Source organism: Rhinolophus sinicus, linkage group LG01, assembly GCF_036562045.2.
Source record: "Rhinolophus sinicus isolate RSC01 linkage group LG01, ASM3656204v1, whole genome shotgun sequence".
Taxonomy (NCBI): domain Eukaryota; kingdom Metazoa; phylum Chordata; class Mammalia; order Chiroptera; family Rhinolophidae; genus Rhinolophus; species Rhinolophus sinicus.
In genome coordinates, this window is record NC_133751.1 from 102,124,202 (window position 1) to 102,143,776 (window position 19,575).

Here is a 19,575-nt window from a genome sequence, read left to right on the forward strand (position 1 = left end):
TTGTTTTAGTGCTATGTTTAAACTTACTGAAATTAGAGCAAGAAGACTTAATATAGCTTTCAAACAGGAGGAAACAGGGGCATGTGGGAGGATAGTATGTTGTCTAACACCACTTGCACACACCAGACACACAGAATAGCTAGAAATGCATTCTTATCAACTCTCATTTTATAGATGTGAAAACTGAGATTCAGAGTTGTCAAGTAATTCACTCAGGCATAAACCCTCCTCTTAACTAGTAGAATTCAGATTTTTAACCCAGATCTTTCTGACTCCATAATTAATGCCACTTTGTTCCTACATACTCAAAGTAAAATACAGTTGAGTGTATAAAAAATGATGTGTGTTTCTTGCGGTGAAGAATTATCCAGCACTTCCATTTAATATTGTATTATCTTCTATTGGTCCTTTCACCTCTTTGGACTTCAGCTTCAGATGAGGGCAGTGCATGAAAAGAAGCAGCAGTGCTGACCAAAGGAAGTCTATCAGAGCAAGACCAGCAGGCAGTAGCTATCAGTAGGTACCAAAGACGGATGGTGACTCCATATGCCACTCATAGGTGTCCCCAGATGAAGACTGTCATAGACGTCTCTCCAGAATGACTGAGCAGAGAAGTGCTTAGAATGAGAGACATGTTCTGCTTTGGTGTGAGCGAGCAGTGAGGCAAAGTGCTTATGATCAATGTCAAAGTGCCTGTGTCCAAATTACAGCTCCACCATCTTACAAGCCATTTGAAATCTGACTAAGTACATTGTCACAGCCTCAGTATCTCATCCACATCATGGGGATGAAGTACCTCCCTCAATGGGGGAATTCAATGAGTAAATGAACCTAAAGTGCTTACTCTTTCGCCTGTCACTACACAGATCTTGGTTATTATCAACTATTTTTTTACACCGTAATGTAGTCAAGTAGTCAATAAAAACATCTAAAGTTTCCATCCCCTTGCAACCCAAAATAAAATTCAATACGCTTCGGTACAATGGGCCAAGTAAGCAGGGTATGTGTACCCCATTTTGAAGCCTATAAAACTCCAGAAGTTTGACTTAATGTTTCAGTTTATGTTTATTTAATATTACATAAACACGATCTAAATAAAATTCTCAAGAGACTAGTAACTTTGCATTTTGTATGATAAGAGAGATTTGTGATCTTTTTTATCCAGGCCTCTGAGTGATTAAAGTCTAGAACAACCAGTCTAGAAACCAGGCCTGGAAAAATCACATGTTCTGTCTACATTGAGCAACAATGTACATAATATTCTATTTTTCTACCTAACAAGATCGCTTATTTAACATTATAATCAATCTCTTAAGTTTTTATTCTTTCTGTGATAATACCTATAAGAGTACTTTTTACATTAATGAATGAAGATACTATAAGCAATAAACGCTTGTAATAAACTGGTATTTTTCTTCACATGAAATGTGAACCTGAACATTTCTCAATGTTCATGGTAGAACCAAAGCTTATGCTATTTAAGGAAACACAAAGATATATGTGTACATTGATGTATTTTTCATAAAGATACTACAGGAGAATTTATGCCATATTTTAAATAAGTCTAAACAATTTGACAATAATTGGTATTATATTCTACATATTGTATAGGAATTGTTGAATGCCCACATTGTACAAATATTTATAAAGTGCGGGTTCAATCCTCATACAGTACTAGAGTTTAGTTTATGTTTTTAAATTAGGCAATTGTGTAAAAACTTTCTGGTAAAATTTATTATTCACTGGAAAGCATTACTATGTAACTGAATTAAAACATTGCTTGATCTGTTAATTTTAATATCTGTGTGGCACATATACAATACTTTATTGAATAAAGGAAATTATTGTTTAAGGTTTGAGAAAGCAGGCAAATGTATTTATTTCCACAACAAAAAGTTGACAGAAGAGACATTGTATTTCCACCTCATTAAGGAATAATGACTCTGGTGTCCTGAGACTTTTTGGAAAGCTGAAGTTTTTGAGATCCATTTTTCTGAAAGATAATAATTTTGAGTTAAGTCAAGAAAACAATGTTAGATATTATGAAGTTACCAATCAATTGCCTGAAATCTGTAAACCATAGAGGAAGTCTCCTAAGGTGTCTTAGTGTCAGCTTCAGAAGCAAGCTTGTCTAATACAAAGCACATGAAAGAATGATCAAATAATTTACCTTTAGAGTTTCCAACTATTTTAATTTCTAAGCTTTCTTATGAAAAAACAATTGAAAAAAGAGTTAATTAACTTTTTCATTCTATTAGATACCACTATTAGGTTGGCACAAAAGTAATTGTGGTTTAAAAGGTTAAAAAATAATTGCAGAGACTGCAATCACTTTTTTGCCAACCTAATAATTACAGATTACTTTTATCCACTATCTCAAAATATTTTGGAAATAGGATGAAATCTATTCGAGACCTAGTTCATTTATTTTATCTAATCTTATTTTTCATGCTATCAATGTTCTTCCACTTAACTTTCTACTTGAAAAGTAAAGTAAGTTCATATTAAAACACTACATTGCTTTGTAAACAGCAAATTTCTCGGTTGTCACTTTCGAAGACAAATGGGGTAGCAAAGTAAATTTTTTATATTTATTTTCTGTAAGAGCCAAACTTACATTTCAGTGACTTTTATTCAAACTCACTTCTGCTGAATTGCAAAATGTTGTCTTTGTCCTTACACCCATGACAGAGAACTTTATCTGCATTCAAATTGCCTACTGGTTTGTGGTATTTCAATAATAAAACAGCAGGATTGAAGGCTCATGATGAGAAATCTGACTAATTACCTGTTAGATGATAGATGGTTGTAACTCGGCAGTGCCAGTCACTGAAAACAAAACACTTCGAGATATCAATCAGCTTCCTGACAAAGCCAATTTCCCTCACATTCGGTGGACAATAAATGGGAATTTTACCTCCCCACCTACATAGTGCAGAGTTTTAACTCTAAAATACATATAATGACATTTTAATAAAGTACAGATTTTTACAAATAAATTAGTATTTAAATACCTGACATATTCATGTTTCAATCTCACAGCTTTGAAATAGATAGATGGTGGAAATAATTAACATTGTACATCTGTATTGTATTCCGTTTGAGGAGGGCAAGGTGTACTTAATAGTAGTTTTCTTGTTTTCTTTCTCCATTTACATTTAACTCATAGTATTGACAACAACTCTAATGGCTGTGTTCATTCTCTTCATTTTCTTCTAATTTTGTAGTAAATTAATTGAATGTACATTCTACATGAGATTCAAAAGCAGAATGCCCAATTAACACTGCCACACACCAGCATGTGGACAGAGTTAAAGCAAAGGAGTATCGAAGCATGGAAATTGAAAGTAGGCCCAGAGAAACACCTTTCTCCTTATAAGGAGTGATTACATAGTCAACATTTGGAGTATATGGTTAGCTCTAATAAGTTATAACCTCAATATCTTATTCTGTGATTAAAAACAAGAAAATTAAAGGAGGAAGAAAAAAATGGAGGAAGGAAAATAGATTGTTTGTTTCTTATTAACTGAAGAGAAGTTAATTTGTAGGCAAAGAATGAAGTTTGATAGTACATAGCCTGAAATCAGGCACTTCAAACGCACTTGCTATTAATGGAGGGTAAATTGATGCAACTTCAGTGAAGGACAATTTGGCAATAACTATCAAAATTTAAATGCTTAGACACAGCAATCCACTTTAGGAATGTTTCCAATAACTATCCTCATATATCTCTACAAAAGCTCACTGTGATGTAATCTTTAATAACAAAACAAAAAAAAATTTTAACTGGAAATAACAAAAGGTCCCTTTATAGGAGATTGGTTCAACAAAGTATGTTCACCCATACAATAGAAACACAGTGCAGAAAAACACAGTGTTTAAAAAGAGTGAGGTGAGGGGTGGCTGGTTAGCTCAGTTGGTTGAAATGTGGTGCTAATAAGTCAAGGTTGTTGGTTCGATCCCTGCATGGCCACTGTGAGCTGCACCCGCCTTAAAAAAAAAAAAAAAAAAGAATGAGGTGAATCTGTAGATGCTGTTTGGGAACAATACTTAAGACACATTTTTAAATGAAAATAGTACAAATACATCTGATTTTTTTAAAAGGATATAAATTAAAGGGTATAAACACAAATGCATATTTGGTCATGAATAAAACATTTATGGAAAAATATGTAAGAAAATTATATCTGTGGCTGCCTTTGGGAAAAGAGTGTAAGAGACCTGAGACAGAGGGTCTGCTTACTTTCTTTACACTGCAGACCCTTTTAAATTGTTTGAAATTTTATCATGCTTTTATCTCCTTTTCAACAATAAATAAACTAATAAAGAAATAGAAGGAAGGGAGGAAAGGAGGAAGGAAAGAAGGAACGAAGGAAGGTGGAAAGAAGGAAGGAAGGAAGGAAGGGTGGGAGGGAGGGAGGGAGGGAGGGAGAGAGGGAGGGAGGGAGGCGGAAAGAGAGAGAGAGAGAGAGAGAGAGAGAGAGAGAGAGAATACACACACAGAGATGGGTCTGTTTGACTCTGAAGTCCATCCCTCTCTAGTTGTTTCACAGTGAAAAACTTGGGGAGAAGGTTTAAATTTTCCAAAGCAGCCTAAATCCTGCACTTTCCTCACATAACTATGAGAATAGAGACAAAAGAATGGACCAGGTTGGTATAATGAACTGATCTTGAACATGACCATCCCCTGAGGTTGACTGCTTGGTGGTGACCTAGCCAGTGACTAAGCATTGTGACTGAGTGCTTGAGGACTGCAGTATTTCAAGTTACTGGGAGAATGAAAATTCATTCTGGCTGTGAAGCACGTCAAGCTTGCACTTTATCTACCCAGCTAGGCAAAGAAGAGAATACAGAAGGACTAGAGAATTTAGAAAAGTTTGAAAAGTAGAAAACTCCTCCCCAACACATCCTATACTAGAATACTATGAAGATATTGGAGAGAAATAACTCTTCTTTTCAGGGCAATAAAATGCATGTTGGTAAATACACACACACACACACACGATGCTTTGTTCTTTTATGTACTCTTCGCAGGATAGGAATCAGACACCTGCAAAAGTCAGAGAAAATCTAGAAATGACCAAATGCATTATTAGAGCTAACTTTATCAATACAAAGGATAAGTCTTCAAACAACATGCAATTAAGGATCATGTATATATTTCACTGAAAATCACTACCACTAAAGGCATTAGCACATAAAACACAGAATCAGGAGTCTAAAGTATAAAAAACTTTGTCCTTAAACTGATGAAAACCAAGGTAGAAGTATAACTTATAATGACAGGCCACCTTGGAATGATGAGTTGCAGGAGACAGAGATGGACTTCTAGAGGAAAGAGGAAATTTAAAGCAAAATCTTTGCTTGTTTCCAAATTTTACCCAGGGCCAGTGCTGGGCAGAAAATTTGTAGCTACAGTAAGACTACAGACACTTGTAGGAATAACTAGAAAAAGAGTAATTCCTTTATCTTCTAACACCTTCTTTTAATTAAATACAGATTTTTTCAAAATATAAAAATTAACTAGGAAGGCCAAAAAAGCATTCAAAAATTATATTGAATATGAAAATAAAAATAGTTATGTGCCATATGAGGTTGTAGAGCAACTCGTACTCTCTTACATTTCTGACAGAAAATTTAAATGATATACTTTTGTAGTTTATACAAAAGAAAACCTATAGTTACCTATATCAATCAATAATTGTATTCTTAAGTATTTGCCCAAAGGAAATGAAAACATGTGTCCAACAAAGATTTTTACCTGAATGTTCACAGCAGCTTTACTCATAATATCCCAACACTGGAAACAACCCAAATGTCTATCAACAAGTATACAGAGAAACAAATTTATACATATATAAATTTATACACCAGTAAACCAGAATTCAGTCTATGCCTTCCCACTCAGCATTTAAAAATAAATGTTTTTTCTTAAACGTATACTTCCATGTATATTTCCAAATGTTTGTGCTTCGATATAAGATGTATTTCTTGTAGTGTACTTGTTTTGTAATAATCTACTTTGTATGAATTCTAATTATATTATTTTTCTATGTAAAAAAATATATATATATTATATATATACATTTTATATATACACATATATGTAATGGAATACTGCACAGCAATGGAAATAAATTACTGATATAAGGAGCAACAGTATGCTGAGCTAATGAAGCCACATACAAAGATATGAAACTCTAGAAAAGACAAAGTGAATCTCTAGTAACACAAAATATATCAGTGTTGCCTGGATCCAGCCCTGCAGGGAATTGATTGGGATGGAGTGATGATTGTCTTTTATATCTTCATTGTAGAGATTATTACATAGGCATATAAATTTCTCAAAACTTTCTGAAACTTTTGCAAAATGTACACCAAAAATGGGTTCACTTTATTGTATGTAATTTATATTTCAATATAGTTGATTTTTAAAACAAAGTATCTATTCCAATAATTATAACTCTGTAGAAATTATTTCCCTTATAGTTAAGTAGCAATTTGGAAGGAAAATAAATTAATGAAAAAAGTTTGATTTATTAAATGGCAGAATTATGGCTAAAAGTTTTCTATACTTTATTTAGAAATCCATCAATACTGCTAATGTTTTAAATATTTATAATTCATAAGACCGTAACACATACATATGTATTTATTTATATTATGGTCAGCAGGTACATGTAACATGTAATAAAAGATGACTTTTCCTGTCTAGAATTTAGGTCAACAAATATTTGGAGAATCTACCATTTTCAAACTCTATGTTAATACATTGATACAGAGATATAAAAAATTCAGACTCTGGTCTCCAGAAGCTTTCAGTCTAGTATGAGAGATAAATATTCATTAAGAATACATTTACTTAGTATTGCTTTGGCTATTCGGGGTCTTTTGTGGTTCCATACAAATCTGATGATTTTTTGTCCTTTTTCTTTAAAAAATGCCATTGGGATTTCGATGGGGTTGCATTAAATCTGTATATTGCTTTGGGTAATATGGCCATTTTAACTATGTTGATTCTTCCAATCCATGAACACGGAATGTCTTTCCATTTCTGTGTGTCTTCTTCTATTTCTTTTTAAAATGTCTTATAGTTTTCAGTATATAGGTCTTTCACATCCTCACTTCAGCTTGTACTACAGGGTGACAATAATCAAAACAGTATGTTATTGGCAGAAAAACAGATACACAGACCAACGGAATAGAATTGAGAACCCAGAAATAAACCCACATAAATATGGACAGATAATTTTAGCTAAAAAAGCCAAAAGCATACAATGGAGAAAAGACAGCTTCTTCAAAAAATAGTGCTGGGAGAACCAGAAAGAATGAAACTAGACTGCTGTCTGTCACCATGTACCAAAATTAACTCAAAATGTATCAAAGACCTAAACATAAGACCTGAAACAATAAACTGCATAGAAGAAAACAGGTACTAAACTTATGGACCTTCGGTTCAAAGAGCATTTTATGAATTTGACTCCGAAAGGGAAATAAAAGCTAAAATAAATGAATGGGACTATATCAAATTTAAAAGCTTCTGCACAGCAAAAGAAACCATCGACAAAGTAAAGAGGCAACCAACTGAATGGGAGAAGATTTTTGCAAACAATGCCTCCGATAAGGGGTTAATGTCCAAAATATATAAGGAACTCATACAACTCAACAATAAGAAAACAAACAATCCAATTTAAAAATGGGCAGAGGACCTGAAGAGACATTTCTCCAAAGAGGACTTACAAATTGTCAATAGATATATGAAAAAATACTCAACATCACGAATCATCAGAGATATGCAAATAAAAACCACAATAAGATATCACCTCACCCCAGTTAGAATGGCTTTCATCAACAAGACAAATAGCAACAAGTTTTGGGGAGGCTGTGGAGAAAAAGGAACAATTATACACTGTAGGTGGGAATGCAGACTGGTGCAGCCGTTACGGAAGGCAGTGTGGAGGTTCCTCAAACTATTGAGAACAGAATTACTATGTGACCCAGCAATCCCTCTCCTGGGTATCTACCAAAAAAAATCTGAAAACATTTATCCATAAAGACATATGTGTTCCAATGTTCATTGCAGCTTTATTTACAGTGGCCAAGACATGGAAAAAAACAAAGTATCCCTTGACAGATGAATGGATAAAGAAGTTGTGGTATATATACACAATGGAATACTATTCTGCCATAAGAAACGATGATATAATACCATTTGCGACAACATGGATGGATCTTAAGATTATAATGCTAAGTGAAATAAGTCAGACAGAAAAAGTTGAGAACCATATGATTTCACTGATATGTGGTATATAACACTGAAAACAACAAAAGAACAAGACAAACAAATGAGGAAACAAAAACTCATAGACACAGACAATAGTTTAGTGGTTGCCAGAGGGTAAGAGGGGAGTGAGGTGGTAGATGAGGGTACAGGGAATCAAATATATAGTGATGGAAAGAGAACTGACTCTGGGTGGTGAACACACAATGTGATATATAGATGATGTGTTACAGAAATCTATGTAACTTTACTAACAATTGTTACTCCAATAAATTTTAATAAAAAAAAAGAATACATTTACTCGGCTGTAAAGAAGAATAAAATCTTACCATTTGCAGTGATATGGATGGTCCTAGAGAACATAATGCTGAGTGAAATAAGTCAGTTGGAGAAAGACAAATACCATATGATCTCACTTATATGTGGAATCTAAAGAACTGAATAAATGAGCAAAGTAAACAGAAATAGTCTCAGAGATATAGAGGAAAAACTGATGGTTGCTAGAAGGGAGGGGGTGGGGATGAGGGAGAAGGGGAAGAGATTAGAAAGCACAAATTGGTAACTACAATATTGCCATAGGGATATGAAAGACAGTTTGGGGAATATAATCAATAATGTTGTAAATATTTTGTAGGGTGTCAGATGGGCACATGTCTTATTAGGGAGACCACTTCATGGAAGGTGTAGATGCCTGGTCACTGCGCTGTACACCTGAAGCTGAAGCTGAATAATATTGTATGTCAACTATAATTTAATGTATATAGTCATGGGATATGGAGTATAGCATAGGGAATAGAGTCAATGGAATTGTAATAGATATATAGGATGTCAGAGGGGCAATAGGTTGGGGGAGGGGAGTTATTTGTAAGGGGTGAAATGTCTAACTATTACATTGTTTTGTACACCTGAAACTAATAAAAGTTAAAATATATATATTTACTCATTTAGTTGGGTTTAATATTGCTGCCCGAAGCTCAGGGAGATGTCCTAGAAAGGACTCAACCTAGAGCAGTGGTGACTAGGTTCTTATCTCCGTGCAAGAAAGAATTCAAATAGAGACAGTGGAAATGTAATGGCTGTATGCGATTTCAAAGGGGTTAGTAGATAGGGGGAGAGGGGTTATCACTGTGTGAGGGACATAAATGTTAAATTTCTAACTATTACATTGTTTTGTACATCCAAAACTAATAAAACACACACACACACAAATGTTGGCAAATAACTCAAACTTAAAATAGTACAAGTACCCAGGAAATAACCCAAATGAGCTGTGGCTGGAACTGAGGGAGCCTCATGAAAGCAAGAGCCTGCTCTAATAGACACCTGATCTCCTCCTTCAAGGGGGTAGCTAATACTTTGGTTGATTATAATATGGTTGACCATAGTCTTAATGGGTAAACCCAATGGGTTGAGAACAAAAAGCTAGGAAATGTGAATCGGGCTCTGTTAGAATCACATTTGTGTCCTCTTGCCCCACCTTCACTTTTCTTCCCCAAGGAAGGAATTTGGGAGACAGTTTAGAAAAAGGAATTATGCATGTCTGGATCAGCTCACTCCTTTCCTTCTTTTTGAGATATGTCTACCTATAAAGAACACAAGATTTGCTCTACTCCTCAATGTCTATGCTGTAAGTTTTACAGTAACTAAATCACATGCAGGAGGGTGGGGTGGGAGAACAGAGTCCACAGGCTGTTTAGCACTACCAGAGACTGTGTCAGTCCCCGAATGTTATTCAATATCAACCTTTTTCTTAGTAATAAAGCTGACATGTTATTCTCGAAAGAAAGAAAGAAAGAAAGAAAGAAAGAGAGAGAGAGAGAGAGAGAGAGAAAGGAAGGAAGGAAGGAAGGAAGGAAGGAAGGAAGGAAGGAAGGAAGGAAGGAAGGAAAGAAGGAAGAAAGAGAATTCAAGAGCAAGATAGATTCAGGAAAGTTTACTGAAACAAAAATATATCTTTGATAGGGAAGTTTGGGTGAAGTCAGAGATTGAGTTGCACCAAGGAAGTTCTGACCAAGGGTAGTTATACCTCCAGGGGGCAGGAATGGGTGATGTCCCATTGATGTGACTCATCAGTTTCTTCCCAGTAGGTGGGATCCTCAGTTTTCTGCTTTCTCTTCCTTATTTGGTTCCTCTGGAACCGTCATGGCGTATGATGGGAGCTGTAGTAACCACAGTGTAAATGAGATTATAATGACATTATAGTTAACTAAAGGTCATCCTGGTCAAGGGGATTATCCTTGCTGGATGAAACTGGTTCTTGTTCTTCCCCAGCTGCAGGTTTCTCATATAGTCAATTGTTACGTATGGAGTGAGTGGTCAATTTCCTTGGCTACTTATCTGGTCTAAGTATGGATAAAATCTAGTCCTCATTATTAACCTATGCAGAGGGGAATTACCAACATAGAAAGAAAATGAAAGACTCAATTGAAGAAAAAAATTTTAATATATAAGTTACTAAAAAAATTCATAGAACAGAAAAATATGAGTAAAACACAGAAGTAAATTAAAAAGGAGAAAATTAATACTTTTTACTCAAGGTTCTCAAATAGATAAAATACAAACTAACAAAATAAGCTCGTTTATGGAATCTATTATTTGTATTATCAAATTTTATGTGTAGCTATAATGTGTATCCATAGGTATTAATCAAAAAAATGTAAACTATGAAGAAAATTCTAACATAATAAAAGCATTTTGATTGCTTAATAAAGTTACCAGAGTTTAGAAGTTATACCTGCTCTCTCTCTCTCTCTCTCTCTCTCTCTCTCTCTCTCTCTCGTCATTTGCAATTCCTGAAGTTTTTCAAAGGACATAGTCACCAGAATACATATTTGTCACCAGAAATGTCAAACAAAGCTTGAAACTAGGCCCCAGGATTAGTCTATAACAGACAACAGACATCTTCAGAGAACTGAAATCTGGCAAGAATGTTCCAACTTTGTAACAAAGCAATGAGATAAATTCACCAAAAATTATTCAAGAGGTAAACCAATGGGCAAATCAACATTTGAAAAGATGGATGCAGTTGAAGGACTAGAAAAAACAAAGTTCAAAATTATCCTTTATTTTTAATAATACATATAATAATAAATTATTTTTAGACACAAATATTTGCTATCACCCTAAGCAGCAACAAATATTCAATGACTCTTGAAAGGTTCTTGAGAAATGCTAACAAAGTTTCTCAGTACCACTGCTCGGAAACAAAGAGGCAGACACCTAGTAGTGGTGGTGGATATTGGGGGGAGGGAAAGAGGCTACAGAAAAGTCAAGGTATTGGGGAAAAGTAAGTACAATTTGAAATAAAATGGGTTAAAATTAAATGTTTAGAGGTAGACTAATACTTGGATAACATTGATTTAAAGGTCATAAGAAATGACGAATGAAATGACATGGAATCTGGGATTTCTTCAAAATAATGCAGGAGTAGAGAGTAGGTGAGAGTATGGAAGAAACATGTGTGGCCATTAGTTGATAGTGGTTGAAATAGAATGATGGCTACATGGAGGTTTATGATAATTTATCCAGTTTTTTTAATGTATTTAACATGCTCATGGCAGCTTTTTAAAAAAAGAAACAAATTTAAAAATAAATGAAAAATGGGGAGCAGGAACAATAGGGACACATAATTATGGTGTTCATATAATGTATTGTCCAAGCTGGGATCTGTTGGGAACACAGGGAATCGTAGTAATAAGCATAACTGCTACAGGCCTAAGGCAGCACTGACCTGGGTAGTCCAGGATATATGGTCGCTCTTCCTTTAACCAGCAGGTTTCACATAGCAGTCTAATGTGATTTAAGATGTGTTATAAAAACAGGAAACAGAGAAAACAATTTGTAATTGAACATTTAGATCATTAGCAACCAGTTGTTTTCCAAGTCACCGTGAAGAACCAGCTCCAAATCCTTGCCATAACCGCTGATATTTCTGGACCAGACGTCACAAACTAGTGGTCTGGGGTTGGATCCAGTTGCAGACGCGTTTGCTTGTACTGGGTTACAGAGTACTGTTCTAAAACTTCAAGTTTGTTGCCACTATTTCCAAGCTAAATGATGTCATGGTAAAATTCAGATTTCTAGCTTCTCTTGAGAAACTTGGAGTATGAAGACTAGGCAGATATTCTCACGTGGCAACAACTGACTGGAGCAGAGCATTTCTCTCCAGTCCACCCCAGTCCTTCAGTTCTCCCCAGTGGTTTCTAATGCTGGGCTGCTTTGCTTGGTGCCCTCTTGGCTTCCTACACATACTTGACTTTTCAACCTTTATATTAAATCAAGCTCTCTTCATGGGAACAATGAAAGTGAGGTTGGCTGCAGAAGCTGTCGTTTTATAAACAATTGAAAATAGAAATCTACAAACCCAGACAATTAATCTGGAAATTCCTGAAGATTTGTAGGCCTTTAAATAGGCCCAACAGAAGAAGCTAATTCAGTTTGAAAAATTACTCTTTAATTTTTCTACATTTCAGATCAGTTCATATTTCCTAGGGTAATTTAGCCTGAAATATATCAGTGGGTCTCCCAGAAATTCTCTTACTGAAAAAGACACTAGTTGATCTACAGCCCATTAGCAAAACACACAAAGTTCCCCGCTCAATGATTGCTGGCCACGCTGATTCTTTCAAGAAGCCCGGAATATCATTGGGCACATGATTGTTAGCAAAATCTTCATTAATTACAAGCCTGGTAAACAGCTGTGCAGTGTGGGAGGTTAGGGAGAGACAGCTTCTGTTTTCATGAGAAAGAACTTGAAACTAAAAGGGGTTTCTAACTACAAAGCATTCCGAAATAGGATGAGTTGTTCTGAGAATAGCATCAGAAATCAAGGATGCTTATCCTGGAGATTGGTACCCAAATTACAACTTAAAAAAAAAAAAGTTCACCCTTTAGCACATAAGAAATGAAAAACTATTGTTGGTTTCATAACCAACTAATAGAGAATTCTGTTTTGAAAAAATATATATTACTGGCAAAAGTGTCCATGGCCTGAACTGGTGTCTCTTGTGAGGCAAAGAACTGTTTGCCTGGTTAGTGTTGGTCCTAATTCAAGGAAGAGAGTTTTCACAGACCAGTTTAGGGGATTTTATTTACTATTGGTTTCCATTATGAAATCTCAACTCAGCCTGGCTGATGTCCACTCTTGTCCCTACATAGACTATTCAAAATGCTTTGGTCTCTCCCACTATCTCTGGATTTCCACTGAACATTTCCTCTATACTAGTATTTTAGGGTATGGGTGATTGATATCCTTGGTACTAAAACAGAAGACTTAAAACCTATTTAGATATTAAGAGAACTATCTTAAAAATTTTGTGGTCATTCATATAATTAAAACCTATGCAATGATTAAGATAAATGAGCGAGAGCTATAAAGAATAGTATAAATTCCTAGCATATATTGCTCTGTGAAAAGTTGCAGAGTACATAATGTTACCATTTTATTCATCCTATAAATCATTAAGTCCAATTGTTTTCCCCCTATTGTCTTCTTCAAACTCATTTCAAAGAGATCTTTATCTCCACCATCACAACCCCCTGACTATTCCTGTCAAATTACTAATAACCTCTATACTACTGAATTAAATGGTCAGTTCTCTGTCCTCATCTGACTTGCCCTGCCATCAATATTTGACTCAGCTGGTCACTCCTTCCTTGACACATTTTCTTCAAGTGGCTTCCTGGGCACCACCCTCTCCTGGATTTCCTCCTTTCTCATTTGTTGCTTCTCATTCACCTTTGCTAGTTCTTCCATATGTTCTTTGGCCTCTAAATGTAGGTGTGCCCAAGACTTGGGTCTTATACCTCTTCTCTACCATCTTTACATTAATTTTTAGGTGGTTTCATTCAGTCTCAAGGTTTTAAATAGTATCACTGTGCTGATGATTCAAATCCAACTGTCTGCTCAACCACTCCACACAAATGTCTAGCCATCTCTAATTTACATTTCCAAAACGGAGTTCCTGATTTTCACATACACACACATTAAAAAATTTCCCCTTCCACAATCTTCTTTATCTTAGTAAATGAAAACTCCATTCTTCCAATTACTCAAGGTCAAAACTTGTCAGACTTGATTTCTCTCTTTGTCTCACATCAACATCTAATCTAGAAGAAACCTCTGTTGGCTCTACCTTCAGAATCAATCCAGAATCTTGACCACTAATGACTTTTTCTCCTACTTCTTTGTCACTGTGCTCTCTTGCCCTAATCATAGCAATAGCCTCCTAACATCTGACTGCTACCAGCCTCCTTCAGACTAGTATAACACAGAAACTATAATGATCCACTTAAAATATGTCAGATCAAGTTACTTTGCTCAAAACCTTGTAGTGTTTTCTGTGTCACAGAGAATAGAAGCCAGAGGCCATAAACTTAACAAGAACCTGAATAATCTGTCATCCAACTCCTCCCTCCAGCGCCCAGCATCTGTTAATCGTTCTGACCTCACCTACTCTTCTCCAACCCTTGTTCATTCTGCTTGGGACTCACTGAACTCCTTCATGTTCTCTGAGTGTGAAGGTCACTTGCCGTTCCCTCTGTTTATGTCTTTTCTCTAGATGACCTCTTACAAGTCTTGGCTCAAATGTCACCTTCAAATTGAGCTGCCCTCTGACCACTCTGTTTATTTCCTATTTAGCTTCAGGATTTATTTTCCTGCATAACACATATGATCTTCCCAAGTACCATATAACACATTTATTTAGTTATATGTCTATCCACCTCCCCTAAAAGGTAAGTTCCAGAAAGGCAAAGATTTGTCTTTATTTTCTTCAATGTTAAATCCCCACTGCATTCAATCCAATTCAATTAAATTGGGAAACGAATTGATATAAAATTATACATTTTTCTGTGGAATGTATGTTATGTGTATATATATATATATCTTCAAACCAAGTTTAGCTTTAGAGAGACTAGTGAGCAGAGAAAGGCCAAATGGGATGATAATTGGTGTGAGTGAAAGAGGCTATCAAAATGGTACTTTACACTTAAAAATATTTTTTTTAAAGATTTTATTGGGGAAGGGGAACAGGACTTTACTGGGGGACAGTGTGTACTTCCAGGAATTTTTCCAAGTCAAGTTGTTGTCCTTTCAATCTTAGCTGTGGAGGGCATAGCTCAGCTCCAGGTCGAGTTGTGGTTGTTAGTTGCAGGGAGCTCAGCCTGCCATCCCTTGCAGGAGTCCAATCAGCAACCTTGTGGTTGAGAGGATGCGCTCCAACCAACTGAGCCATCCAGGAGCTCAGCGGCAGCTCAGCTCAAGGTGCTGTGTTCAATCTTAATTGCAGGCGGCACAGCCAACCATCCCTTGCGGGAGTCGAGGAGTTGAACCGGCAAACTTGTGGTTGAGAGTCCACTGGCCCATGTGGATATCAAACCGGCAGCCTTCGGCGTTAGGAACACGGAGCTCCAACCGCCTGAGCCACCGGGCCAGCCTACACTTAAAAATATTGTTTCAAGTTTTTAAAGGTGAGGTAGTCAGTAATTATTTGTTATATAATGGGGGATTTATTATTTGCTCATAAGAATGTAGCGTATCACAAATTCGTACTCTGTAGCCCCTATCTCCTTCTCCTGTCCTCCAGCTACCGCTGATTAGACCTGGGTATGTACCTAATTTGAGCTGGAAAAATCAGATGACTGCTCCCAGGATTTTGGAATTGGGTCACTGAGAGACTAAGCCAGTCAGAGAATGGTGAGGGCTGGAACTATAGGCCATGTGGAATTTGAGACCTGTGTCAAGCAATGCCACATGTCATGTGAGTTTTTGGAGAGACAAAGAAACCATGAATGAGGAAAGAAATCTTATGCAAGAAGAAAAACAGGAGACAAGAGGGAGCAGATGTGTAGACACAGAGATGTATGTGACCTCCTACATTTTAGTGCTATCCACATGCAGAAACTTCACTCTGTTTCCTGTCCATACTCTTTCTTATCAATAGACACCCTTTAACATGAACTACTTTAAATAAAATTCTATTTTCTTACTAGAATCTTGACTTAAATACCAAATAGCTTTTCCATATAAACACAATATCCCAACAGTTTGAAAAAAATATTAAATATGAGAAAATGCAGATTTAATGTAATCCCCATCAAAATGCCAATAGCATTTTTTTAAAGAAATAGAATAAAAAGTCATCAGATTTGTATGGAATCACAAAAGACCCTGAAGAGCCAAAGCAATCTTAGGAAAAAAAGAACAAGACTGCAGGTGTCACCCTCCTGACTTCAGTTTATACTACAAAGCAACAATAAACAAAACAGCATAGTATTGGCAGAAAAACAGACTCACAGAACAATGGAATAGAATTGAGAACCCAGAAATAAGCCCACATACATGTGGGCAGATCATTTTCGACAACGGAGCCGAAAAACATACAATGGAGAAAAGAGAGCCTCTTCAATAAATACGAAAAAATGTGCTTAATGTTGAATTCACTGCTTTTAATTAAAAAGTACAAGAAAGCTAAGATCAAGGCTGGTTTGTCTTTTCAGGATTGTTAAAATCTATATTAACTAGCATACCCTCATTATTTAATTTTAAGTCGCATTGCTTTTAAAGCCATTTAATATTTATTCAGCAAAAGCTCCTTAATTCTGCCATACATTCCCATCAATTAAAACAGCTGTTTTCAGCCTGAATATCCCAAATGCTTAGTGAGGAAAGTTGCATGTAATTTGCTATTACTAGTTAAGTATATAAATTTATGAATTGTTTCCCTTTCTCATAAACCTGAAAAGTTGTACTTTTTTGCATTCCCATATGCATTCATCAGTGGAAGAGAAAGAGGCAGGTTAGAGTCACACATTGTCTGCCGCCTATTGTATGATGTCCCAACCCATAAATTAAGATGTCAAAAGGGAGTATGTGACCCAAGTGTGAGCTTCATATTGCCACCTTCCTATTATACAGGTCACTTACTCAAAAAGTCATTCTCTGCCCTGGAGCTAAGGTATCCACCAAAAAACTATCTATCACATTGTTCCTTCTTACTTAGAATTAATTCATTTATTATTATCTGATACTTTTCTTATTTTTGTGTTTGTTTGTTTGTTCATTTGTTTATTTTGTCTTTCTTCCCCACTACGCAAGAACATAGTTTTATGAGAACTGGAACTCAGGATTTCTCTTTTGTTCCCCACCATTTTCCTAGCACCTTAGAATATGTTGTACCTGGCACAAAACAGGCACTCAGCAAATACATGTGGATAGGAATAGACGAATGGTTTCATTAGCACGTCAGGCTGGTTCCCACCTCAAGGCCTTCATATTTTCTTTCCTCAGCCAGAATCCCCCACCCCTTGGTCTTCCAATGGCTAGCTCCTTCACATCATTTAAGTCTCAGCTCAAATGTCAACTCCTCAGAAAGGCCATCGGTTGATTACACTAGCATCTCCACCCTTCAAAGCCCTCTCTAACTCATTGTGCTGTTTTAATTTAAGCACAATACTTATAAATAACTGGAACTCCCTTTTATATGTATTCTTTGCATGTTTGCTGTTGTCACCCATTATCCCACTAGAGTGTAAGATCCATGAGAAACTTTGACTTGTCTATTACTGCATCTTCAGAACCTAGAAAAGAGTCTGGCACTTAGAAGGCATTCAACACATCTTTGTTCAATGACTGAATGAAAGGTTGAAAATTGCAGTTTTAAAATATACTCCCACACATGGAATCACTCTTCTTCAGTATTGGGATACAAGCAAACTAGATCGCTAAATGTGCAAGCAATTTTTTAACAATTAAAATTTCACACAGAATACATAGATGAAAAGATAGCCAAATTATATTTCCAGATGTATTTAGAATCCTGGTTGGGCGCAAGTCGTTTATGATCAGTAGCTGGTTCAACGTCAACTAGCCTCACTTAGTTTCCAAGAGAAAAATCTTTCTATCTTTCTTCATGTAGACTGGAAAATGAAATTGCAAAGGAGACTTTGCTACAATTAAACCACAACTATTGACTTGGCAAATGTGTGTCACTGTCTAATGTATTTGTGTATGCAAACAGACACAATTTCTAAAGGAAGAAAATTTTCAATTTTCCTATGCCCTCATTCCCAAACATAATTAAGTCTCACTTCATAACAATCTCAGACCTAAAAGGGAGAAAAAGTCCTCTGAGCCATAAAGTCATAATTACAATCACCCAAAGTAATTGGTTACTGAATTAGCCCATAGCAGGCAGACTGGAACTGTCAAATATGGAGACATTCACCACTAAGAGAAATCTAGCTTATAGTCCTGCAGTTCTCCCCCTACACAACTATTCCCAATCAATCTAGAGGCACCTGTGGGATCTCCCTTACACTCATCACCTTCTGGAAATCTTTTCTTATTAACTTCAGTCAACTATTAGGACAATCATTTAGTCAACAAATATGTATTGACTATCACATAGCCACCACAGTAAGCAAAACAGATAAAAATGCTCACCCTCATGGAGCTTCCATTCTAACTGCATCACATTCACTTTAAAGACAAATAAATATAGAGATGATGAGTAGCAGGTGTTTGATAGAGGTCAATACATAGAGCTGTAGCTATAGCAACAGATACTGTGGTTGACACAGGAGAACATAGATATCTTCTATCACCCAGGGCACTCAAAAATATACCACTAGAGAACATATTTGAGATATGAATCAGGTATGTTGCCCCAATTGTTTTCCTGTAACATATCATATGTAATGGCTTCCCCCGAGCAGAAAATATGTTCTTCATTTTCTTTGTACTGTGCTCAGGGGGCAAGTTGTACAGTGCCCCTAAATAGACTATGAGCTTTTTGTTAAATAATGCATTGCATTTATAAGGTGTTTGTTTGGTTTTTACATTTTAAAAGGCACTTTCATGCAGATTATTATTATTAATATATATCATGGACATATTCTTACTCTGATAGATCAAGGAGAAGACAGCGGATTTCTGTCAGGGAAATGGTAGTAACACAGTGAGTATGTTTGAGACAACCAGCCTTGTTTGCTAAGAACAATCCAGTGTTGCTATTATTGTTGGATGTTATTTGTTTTTCTGAATCTCTGTGAAAGTCCAGACTCTTGAAAGTATAGATATCAGGCAGTTTAAAATCACAGCAATAGAAGCAGGAGAAATAAAAGAAAACTTGGGCCTAGAGAAAAACTCAAGTCCCAGGGCACAGTCTGGTGCTTTTGTCAATGATTTTTACATTTCACTTGGTTAAAACGCAGATTCCGGGTCTACACCCTCACCCAGACATTCTGACTTATTAGAGCTGAAGTGAAGACCAAGCATATGAAGTTTTACACAT

General features: G+C 35.9%; 1 long non-coding RNA gene across 10 annotated transcripts in view; it reads right to left on the reverse strand.

The window, feature by feature from the left end:
* Window positions 1-19,575, reverse strand: part of LOC109456544 (uncharacterized) — a 119,899-nt gene that overhangs the window by 86,919 nt on the left and 13,405 nt on the right. For 5 of the 10 annotated variants that reach the window (XR_012496851.1, XR_012496859.1, XR_012496856.1 and 2 more), the window contains exon 2: window positions 10,308-10,440. The exons of the other annotated variants lie outside the window; for them this stretch is intronic. This is a non-coding gene — a long non-coding RNA (uncharacterized LOC109456544). The remainder of the gene's footprint in view (window positions 1-10,307; window positions 10,441-19,575) is intronic. 10 annotated transcript variants of the gene reach the window in all.